This window comes from Mastigoproctus giganteus, chromosome 12 (genome assembly GCF_048544385.1).
Source record: "Mastigoproctus giganteus isolate SK-2022 chromosome 12, ASM4854438v1, whole genome shotgun sequence".
NCBI lineage: Eukaryota > Metazoa > Arthropoda > Arachnida > Uropygi > Thelyphonidae > Mastigoproctus > Mastigoproctus giganteus.
The window spans coordinates 78,713,469-78,724,702 of NC_143586.1; the positions used below are offsets into that span (position 1 = coordinate 78,713,469).

Here is an 11,234-nt window from a genome sequence, read left to right on the forward strand (position 1 = left end):
GATGTCAGTGTTTGCTCAGATCGTGTCAGTAAAATTATTCTCGTAGGAATAAAATCCTTTATTCCACATTCCACCTTAAAATCTCATCCTTTATCTAAACTTTGGTTTTCCAATAAATGTGCTAAGGCTGTTCAAGAGAAGAATGTTGCATATTGTAATTGGCTTGTTTCTAATTCTTCAGTTTCATTTTCTGCCTACACCAGAGACTGCAACTAATGAAAAACAGTTATTAATCAATCAAAACTAGATTTTGAACAGGCTAAGAGTAGAAAACTTGCTTCTTGCCCTAATGGTAGCCAAGCATTCTTGTCTCTTGCAAAAGCTATTGGCCACAACTTTTTTCCATCTCTGCTCCCACCTCTGTCAAAACCAGATGGTTTTATTGTCAGTTCAGCCTAGGATAAAGCTGACCTGCTAGCATCCCATTTTTCTTCCAACTCATGTATTAATGATCTTGATAAAACACCTCCCACCATTTCCAGCATACTCCATTCAATGTCTCCTGCGGTCTTCTGTCAAAAGGATGTCAGAAGGATTTTGACGAATCTTGATGCTAAGAAAGCTCCAGGTCCTGATGGTATTTCTCCACTTGTTCTCAAAACCTGCGCTCTCGAACTTGCTCCTGTTCTTTGCCACCTTTCCACCTTTGCCACTACAGAAGTTAAGTCTATGTCCTTTTTTTCACTTTCTTATTCCAAAGGTGTTTTTTCTTTTGCTTGGAAATTTGCTTGTATATAGCCAGTTCCTAAAAAGCTTGACAAATCCCTCCCATCCAATTATCGTCCCATTGCAATTACTTTTACTCTTTCTAAAGTAATGGAAAAATCAACTAACCACAACTCTTAAACTATCTAGAAACCTTCTGTCTGATCAACGATCGCCAGTATGGACTCTGTCGGTGTCAGTCCACTGGTGATATGCTTATGTTACCCATTTATGGACAAAGTCAGTGGAAAGGTTTGGTGAAACACAGGCAGTTCCTTTTGATTGTGTATGGCATATAGGTCTTCTAAACAAGCTTCCATATTATGGTTTGCCAACTGTTTTTTTGTAATTGGTTATCCAGTTTTCTCTCTGACCACTCACTGGGGGTAATGGTAGATGGCTCTCTGTCTTCTAACTTCTCCACTAATGTTGGTGTCCCCAAGGTTCAGTTCTTTCCCCACTCCTTTCCTCTTGTATATTAATGACCTTCTTCCATTGAACGGAAATCCTATACATAGTTTTGCTGATGAAAGCACATTGCATTCCACTTTCCAGTTTGAGAAAACTTGCCCTGCTCAATCAGTTTCAACTTTTTGAATATCTGCTACCAATTCCTTAAATGCCGATCTCCAGTGGGGCAAAAAAAAACTTAGTTGATTTCATTCCTTCTAAAACTCAGTTCTGTCTTATATCTTGCAAAAAGGATTCTTCTGTTCCTATGCTTATCTTTAGGGATTACCCTGACTTCTAATCTCTCTTGACACAAGCACATTACAAATATTACTTTTCTTCTAAACTGCTGTTCACTTGTGTACAAATCCACCCTACTATGCAATATTGTTCCCACATCTGGGGCAGTACCCTCAAATTCTCTCTCAGGCTTCTAGATTCCATTCAGAAGAGGGCAGTTAGGTTATTTAATGCCTCATCTCTAACAACAGGTCTCTCGACTCTGTCTCACAGACGTACTGTTCTTCTGAATTGGCTTCTATAATTCCCGCTCTCTCTTTCAAAAAAGTCCGAGCAAATGCCACCAGCCAACACCCATTTACTGTCCGACCTCAAACTCACAGAACCAACTTTTCATCTTCCTTGTTTATTCATTCAACTGCTGTTTTCTGAAACAACCTTCCTTTATACATATTTCCAGAAAATTACAGTCTACAGAAGTTCAAGTCTAATGTCAGCAAATATCTTCTTTCGTCTTCTCAACCTCCAACCCGTGCACACAGTACTAAGTACTATAGGTTCTAATACCTCTCGTGTTTGGGGTTTTCATTAAAAAAAAAAAAAAAAAAGTGGAGAAATACACAATCAGAAACTGGTATTTTCTTGGCATCAAGACGGTTCAAAATTTTCTGACATCCTCTTAATGGAAAACCACAGAAGGCATTGAATGGAATGTACCGTGAATGATAAGAGGTGGTTTACCGAGATAATCAATACATGAGTTGGAAGAAAAGTAGGCTAGCAAGTCAGCTTTATCATTGACTGAAGTGGCTATAGAACCATATGGTTTTGACAGAGGTGGGAATAGAAATGGGCAAAAGTTGCAGTCATTAGCTTTGGCAAGGGACTGAATGGTTGACTACCATTTGGATAAGAAGCAAGTTTTCTACTCTTAGCCTGTTCAAAATCTAGTTTGGATTGATTACTAACTGCTTTGGCGCCTCCATAGCCAGGTGGGAAGGAACAGCAGCAGTGCGTCGCACACGCTTCTTGATTAGACCAGGGTTCGAGCCCGTCACCACCAAATACAGAGGATGCGGAAAGGTCAGGGAATGACCACCGCATATCCCGGAGCAATATGGCCTTAGTTGCTAATGCTCCTAGAAACCAAAACAACAACAACAACAACAACTAACTGCTTTACAATTGTGAGCTTTTGTATAGGCAGAAAATGAACCTGGAGATTTGGATACAAGCCATTTGCAATATGCAACATTCTTATTTTGAATAGCCTTAGCACATTTATTGGAAAACCAAGGTTTAGATGAAGGATAAGATTTTAAGGCTGAGTGTAGAATAAAGGATTTCATCCATACAAGAATAATTTCACTGACACAATCTGAACAAATGTTGACATCAGAAGACTTAAAACACTAATCCAACTAAGGAAAAGAAATCTTGCATAACATCCCATTTTGCATTTTTTGTAATGCCAAACAACATGAGGTTGAGAATGGCCATGCGAGAAAGGCTCCATTGGAGAAGAGACCATCACCAAGTTGTGATCTGAGGAGCCTAGAGGACCACTCACTTCAGCCGTGTACTTGGAAGGGTTGTTGTTGTTGTTGTGGGGGTTTGATGGTACATAAGCTGCTTTGGCTATAATGCACCTATTCATTTATTGTAGTGGAAGGGTTGTTTGTGAGAAAAAGATCAAGAGTGATGGCTGTGTCATTACGATTGTCTGGTATTCTGGTAAGTAAATGAACAAACTGTGTGAGGTTATTAGTAATTGCAAAAGCCTCAGCATCTCGACAAGCTTGGTCCATGTGACTAGAAAACAGCAGCCAGCTGGAGTTGTGAACATTAAAATCACCAAGCAAAATTCCTCACTGTTAGGAAATTTCAACTGGAGAAAGTAAAGTTTCAAAGAGAGGAAGTCAAACAGTTCCAAGTCAGGAATCAGGAGAATAATAAAGGCAATAGATGAATTTCTATTGATGAATTTCAACAGAATGAAGCAGAGAGATTTTAAGCCAGAGAAGCTTGAGAAGAGGAGATTCTAATTTCTTATTCGCTGACAGGAAATATCAAAGTGGACATATACACACGTACCATTTTTGAAGTGAAAGGAATCAATACAGCAAATAAATAGAACATCTGAGATAAGCAGTGGTTAAATCAACTGATAATTGGGATTCTGTCAGAAAAAATACATAGGGCTTGGCAGACTATAAGTGGAAATAGACATCACTGAGATTGGAACTGAGACCATATATATTTGTGAAATGAACAAGAAAACATTTGGGAGGGTTAGATATTTTCACAGATAAGTTTGTTCCATTAGATTGACTATTCGTGATGTATTCAGTAGTAAGAAAAGGTGAGGGACACGTATGAAGTAATACAATTTTTAGACATGGCATACACATAAGGAGCTGGGTATAAGAATATTCCCGGCTCAACAATTCTCTTTGCATACACACTACTTGGATTTCCAGTCACTATCAGGCAGAGTAGAGGCAGCATGATTATACTCTGGCTGATCTGGAAGCCTTCTAGAGCATTACCAATAGGTTCAGTATTGTGGACTCTCTAGTAGCTGGCCTGTGAACACTGCTTTATAGCTGTATTCTTGAAATGTAAGGAAGATTGGATCTTGCCATAACACCCATCATAACATCAAAAGACATCAATTGTACTGCATGATGGGAAGAGATGTGAGGGGGGGGTTGCCAGAGCTTTGCTCTAGAGACTAAACATGGGCTCCATGTTCCCACTTCAAGCTTCCACTAAGCAAAATGGTGCAACAGTTGATGAGGGTCACTACCACCTAGTACTCTCTGGTAATACAGAGAGGCAGTATTCTTCCATGTAGTGTGGACACCATACCTTGACCCATGCTTACGTTGGTTCACATCTGGGTGGTCACCTCCAGTATACTAGGTGCCGTATTTCAGGGCTTGAACAAGGGATTATACCCAGGGTTACTAATAATTCCACCATCATGAAGGTGAAAGTGGAGGATTTGGTTGCTGTAGAATGACTGGACTTCACTGAAATTCAGTCTACATGACTCAAGTGTCACCTGAATATCAGTTCTATCAGCATTTTAGACTCCCAGGTAGCAAGTCCAACATGTCATACCCAAGAGAATTATAAAATAGCTGCAGAATATAGGCATCAAAGTTGTCTGAATTAAACAATAATGATTTAGAATTACAACCCCTTCCTTCATCTGTTCTTTGCTATTTTGAGCCCATTCTACTATTATATTTGACATAAAATATGATCACCTATATAACCTGAGAAGAAACTCAGTATTAACATTATAAGATTTGAAAACTATCATTATCAACTTATTTAGACATGTATTCCATAAATATTTTCTCATAACAAATATAATTTGCCTATCATAATTTAGTCAAGGAGAGACACTTTACTCCTAGAGCTTCCTTAGGTTACTTGGCTGTATTTTTAGTTTGAGACTTTTAGCAGCAAATTGTTATATCTCATAGTATTAAGAGTCAGGATTTAAATGTTATGGGATAAATTCTGTTTCTTCCATAAGAGCCATAGCTGGCTTTTATCAGTTGTTTACTTGGCTTGAAACTATATTTTTGGTTATTTTCCACATGAAAAAGTAGTTATTATGAGGCACCTTTTTAACAAACTATCTTGATTTTAAACAAACACATGCTGATTAAATGTTAATGTACTTCCGCTGCATGGCTTAATCCTAGGAACAGAACCACAGCATTTTTAAAAACCAATATGCAGAATTTCAGGGAAGAAAGGAAAATCAAAAAAGTTAATATCAAAACAAGTAGATAAAAAATTGCATGGTTTTGGCTTTATGCTGTTAATTTGTAGTGTGAAAATGATAAGTATTTTAAATTAACAAAAAACTGAATGAATTGTTTTTGATGTATGATGTAGTTATTAATGAAAATAGCATTTACAATTTTTGTATTATACTGTGTGTAACTATTTTTGTTCCTGTCTTTCTAACTACATAAAATGTAATCACCTCTAGTCAAAGAAGAAAGTCAGCACTAATATTATAAAATTCTAAATCTGACATTATCTATCAACTTCTTTAGACATATTATTTTCTCATAACAGTGTTAATATTAGTAATGGAAACAATGCAAGAAAGAAAGCTTATACAGCATCATCCAAAAAACCTTCCTATGTCACCTGTCAATCCCTCTAATAACTTGTCTAGTTATTCCTTGAATTTATTTGAACTGCCTGCTTTAACAAAAACACAAGATGGACATTTGTTTCAACAATCAACTATCTGCTGGCAGAAGGCAAATTTTCATATATCAATCCTGAAACAATCCTTTCTCAATTTGAATTTATGCTCCTTCATGTTTAGTGTAAGCAGGAGGAAGGATTCCATCAGCATTGAACTTACTCAATCCATTTAAAGACTTAACTCAGTGAGATCTCCTTGCAGATGCTGTCTCCAGGCATGGCAGTTTGCAGAACTAAAGCCTTTCCTGGAGTAGGAGCATCCTTTTTGTTCCTCTCACTGATTTCATTGCTCTTCTGGGCATCTGCTTCAACAGAACCACATTCTTTCCTCCCAAAATGAGACCCAGATCTGTATGCAGTACTCACGATGCAAGCTTACCATTTTCTTGTAAATTGGAATAATCTCCTCCTTATCCCTGCTGGCAGAATTCATATATAGCATTGACAAAACCCCATGAGCTCCTGCTCAGAGAACTTCATATCTGACTGGACAATTATCCACAGGTCTTTTTCATTCTCTAATACATTGAGTATGATACCATACAATTAGTACATTGATCTGAGATTACTGCTACCCATAAGAAATACCTTGCATTTGTCAATGTTAAACTTCATTTGCCATATCTCAGCCCACCTGCCCAATTTGTCTAGAATTTGTTGCATACCCTAATTACCGTCATTAATCTCCCAGTCTATCTCTATATCATCTGCAAACTTAAACTTCAAACCTGATATGCCTTCAGTATCATTAATAAACATAGAAGACAATAATAGAGCCTAGACCAGCACTGAACCTTGAGGAACTCCACTAATAACACTAGGTCCACAAAGGGCAATACCCATTGATAACTACTCTGTGTTCTCCCAATCAACTATCCATAGCAGTAAATTGCACTTAATGCCACACTGCTCCAGTTTGTTCCTCAAACTGGAGAGCTTTTGTGAAATCCAAGTATACAATGTTAAAATTTTTTTTTTTTTCCAGGTCCTTTGTTGCTACTTCATAGTATCCAATCAGATTGGTCAGACAAGATTGAGGAACTCCACTAATAACACTAGGTCCACAAAGGGCAATACCCATTGATAACTACTCTGTGTTCTCCCAATCAACTATCCATAGCAGTAAATTGCACTTAATGCCACACTGCTCCAGTTTGTTCCTCAAACTGGAGAGCTTTTGTGAAATCCAAGTATACAATGTTAAAATTTTTTTTTTTTCCAGGTCCTTTGTTGCTACTTCATAGTATCCAATCAGATTGGTCAGACAAGATTATCCTTTAACAAATCCATGCTGTGACCTCAGTATAACTGAATCCCATGTCTAGGTTGTCCTGCATCATTATTATTATTATTATTTCTAGCCGTATAGTACAAGGAAGCCTGAGGCTTATTGTGCACCAGCTAAAAAAAATTTCCGAGTTACCCTGAGAGCTCAGGATCCTGGGTGTGCCAAGACCATACTCACCAGATGTGAGCCCGTGGGGTTAAATACTTCTCTAACTAGTGACTCCAATATCTTCCCTACAACAAAAAACCTAAAAGGTCTGTAATTACTCATATCACCCTTTGATCCCTCATTGTAGATTGGGATACATTTTTACACCACCAGTCCATAGGGACCTCCCCCGAATCCAAAAGCGCTCACATAACCATGGCTAAAGGTTTGTTTACCTCTTTTGCATTTAGCTTCAACGATTTCTCTTCCAGTATCTTCTCAGTTATCAGAAAATCATTCAGCTCCCTGTTATAATATGATACAGTTCTGGCATCCCCATTCCTAAAACATTTCTCATGTGTTAATGTAGATGCAAAATACCTATTCAGTTTGTCAGCAACCTGAGCAGGATCATCAATGTTAAAACCATTCATATCTAATTTACAAATAGGATTCATCCCCTTCTAGTTTTTACATAGGTAAAGGAGTCTTTGCTGCTTTTCTTTTTCAGATACATTTCATAATCTGCCTTAGTTTGTCTAACCAGCTCTGTGATTTAATTGTAGACGTTGATATCTTCTGTAGGCTCCTGTATCACCTGATAATTTATATGCATTCTCTGCCACAAGTCTGATCAGTACATCTGACATCTGTTTAGGTCCAAGCCTAGTAGCTTCTATCATTCTTTTCCTGAATTCTTCCTATTTAGAATTTGCTGTTGGTAACATCAACTGTTGGTCTCACTACATGGAATCTAAAACTGTCTGAGACCAATTCAGTTGCCCTTACAAAAGAAAAGGCCATTCTCTTTGCTCTTGACTGTAGCTACATCTTTAAATAAATGTCACATCAATACACTACAATCACTGCCACTCAGTGGATCTTTTATCTGCAGATTCTTAATGCATGAAGAGTTGCTTCTGATAATTAGATAATCCAATGTTCTGGTGTAGGAAACAGTCATCCAATAAATCCACAAATACCTTCACTACTGTGTGGGTGACCAACCCACAAGTTCTAGTCATATTTGGAAAGTTAAAATCCCCCATTATAAGATATTCTGATTTTACTGACACTCTATATGTTTGTACATTTTCTTGTTATACTTGTCACAGTCATTTAGCCTATAACAAACTCTTGCTTTCATTTTTGTGTTTCCAGTGCTCACACCAAACTGACTCCACATTGCACTGGCTGCACAACTTAGATTTTATGTGCTTTTTAACTGAGTTTAGGCCTTCTCGCATCTTGTCTGTTCTTCCTGTACGCATTGTACTCCCCATTTTCGAATTCTTCATCCATTATAATTGTTTGACATCATGTCTCTAATATCCCCAGTATTTAATTATGTAAAAATAGTTTCTCCTTTTAACAAGTATAGACTACACTGATTAAAATTCTACCCCGTGAGCTTTGTACAGTTCCATGAGGATCCCTAGCAAGTCTTGATCTCCGGTACTTTGTTTTTCAGGCCACTGCATGTTCCAATAGAAACAATGCAAGAATCACATTTGCCTGCAGCTGCTGTTAATCTGTTAGTTTCTGTATCCCCCATCTAGCCGTGTCCAACCCACCTAACACTGTCTCAATAGCATCAGCAAGTATTCTTGCATCCTTTCTATTTAACTGTATCCCATCCCTGTAAAAATAGTTTCTCCTGTTAACAAGTATAGACTACACTGATTAAAATTCTACCCCATGAGCTTTGTACAGTCTCTCCAGGGCCAAATTGATTGACAGGACTTTCATCATGTATTTCCTCCTACCATGTCTGGGCAGAACTGCATACACTCAATTTCAATCCTGACTGAATTTTTTCTAAATGTTGTCCTGCACTTGTTAATTAATTCCTCAGATCTATTTTTAATATCATTAGTACCAGCATGTACAACAATATTACCTTTTGTGCCCTTGAAAGATGTTAGCTACTCAACAACATCATCAACTTTAACCTCTAGCAGACATACCCTGGTCCTATTCTACCTGTTCTTTTTGCAAAATATATTTATCACTTCCCTGACAATCATCTCTAGCTATAATCACCAACTATGACAACTTCCAATGCAACCAAGGATGGCTGTTGTGGAGGATGTCATTATATTATCTGATGACAGAGCATGGGCAGCTGAGTGCTTGATGGGTCCCTCTTTTTTAATTCTTTGAGGGCATCACCCCTATTCTTTAAGCCCTCATATAAGCCCATCAGAATGCTGAATTTGTGCTTAACCTCTTCTTGCTTTTTACAATTAACATGCATGCACGCACACACACACACACACACACACACACTCATTTCCCCTATGGCTGTTATATCCTGCTAAAAGTAGATTTGCAAAAAAGAGAACAAGTAACACACATAATATAGTCCTAATTTGTATAAAAACTGCCCTTGGCAGTTTTTTCCAAACCAAAGCATTCATTCTGCATTGAGCTCTTTGCTTTGCTGCTCTAATAAATATATACTTATCATGTCCAACAAAAACTTCACAGTTTTTGTTGAACATGTATGAATGTAATTGTTAATGAACATAATTTCTTTTTTTGGATTCAAGTGCTGTAACATTTTTTTTCCCTCACTTATTTTCCTTGTTTAACAAAAAAGAATATATCTCATGACATTATAAGATATATTCTTTTTCACAATGAATTGTAATAGTGTTTGTTATTTTTACTATTTATGTCAAACATTTTAAGTTTGGTCACGTTGGCCAGGTCTTTTCAATTCTTACACTTTATGATTTTGGTTGTCCATTTGTTCTTACAATGTATTTTTAAATATTTAAAATATTCAAAAATTTAAAACTTGTTTTAAAAAAACTAAAAATCTAATTTACAAAAATAATTAAAATTCTGATTTTGTTTTTTCTTTCTACAGGATAAATCCTCTGTGTGCCATGAACATGGAAATACATTTGTTATAACAAGTGACTTCCAGCGCCATTTACAAGCTCATCTTAATGATGCCAGTTTGTTTAGTTTGTGTTTCCAGTAATCTGTCTGTCTGTCTGTTCCCACTATCTGTGTCTCTTTATATACAAATACACACACATACATTACATATAACCTATAAATGCATATATACTCATGTATATATGTATTTGTTTTAAATGTAACTTGACTTTAATGTGGGGTACTTCCTTGCTGGAGAAGGAATAGACTCCTTCAAATTTTACTGCCCTGGAGGCAGAAGTTAGAGTAGGAATTGTCAGGTTCAAAACATTAGCTGTCTGTACATGCCCTATTTTACTGTTGGAGCTTGTGGCCTGAAGCCCAAAAGTAGAACGCACAATTTTGCTGCTGTTGTGGACATGTTCTACTGACCTGTTAATTTTTTATTCTTTGTGATTTATAAAAAAAAAAAAGTGGACAATTAATGATATGGTCATGTGTATTTGCAATGGTGATGGCAGAATGCATGTATTTACATCCACACCCATACATGCATATATATATACAGTTGCTCCCGGTAAGAAATATATTGATCTTTATGTATAAAGAATGTCTTCAAATAATGTGCTGATTAATGTTTGAAAGGATATAATGCTTGTAAAACATATGTGAGGAATTTCACAAGTAGCAGTAAAATCGATTTAACTTTGCTCACTCTTCCATAATATTGTCATCATCATTATCTACACCTCATCTGAACAAGTTAGGGATGTTGCTAAGGTTTTATTGTAGTTGGAAGCTGTTCTGCTATATTACCTACCTCTTGTAAGTAGCAAAAATCATGTCATTTAGAAGTGAAAGTTTTCATAACAGGATGTTTGTATATTAGTACAAACTTTTAAAATATTGTTACAAAATGTCTGAAACTGTATAAACCAAATCAGCATTAGCAACCAGAATATCAGATTTATACACTTGTTAATGGTATAAGAATTTTGTTTTTAATTTATGTCTCTCAAACATGTTAAAATTATGTTGAAATAAAATTGCATTTTTCATATAAAAATGGGTTGGGAGGTTGCAGCCTTTGTTGTACTTGTATATAGCATTTAAATGTTAACTACAGTTTGCAATTTTTATTCAATATATAGAGATAAATCTTATAGCAAAACATGGAAATACTTTAAAGAATGCATCAAATAGCTTTCTTATTCATGTAAAAAAAAAGGTAGTAATTCACAGATTTTTATAAACTGAAATAAAGATAGTATCT

General features: G+C 36.5%; 1 protein-coding gene across 2 annotated transcripts in view; it reads left to right on the plus strand.

The window, feature by feature from the left end:
* The window catches only part of shn (zinc finger protein schnurri), a 381,381-nt gene extending 370,580 nt beyond the window's left edge, over positions 1 to 10,801 (plus strand). For both annotated transcript variants that reach the window (XM_090386453.1, XM_090386454.1), the window contains exon 9: positions 9,948 to 10,801. The gene's annotated coding sequence lies outside the window, so the exon portion shown is untranslated. The remainder of the gene's footprint in view (positions 1 to 9,947) is intronic.
* Positions 10,802 to 11,234: the final 433 nt, after the last annotated feature.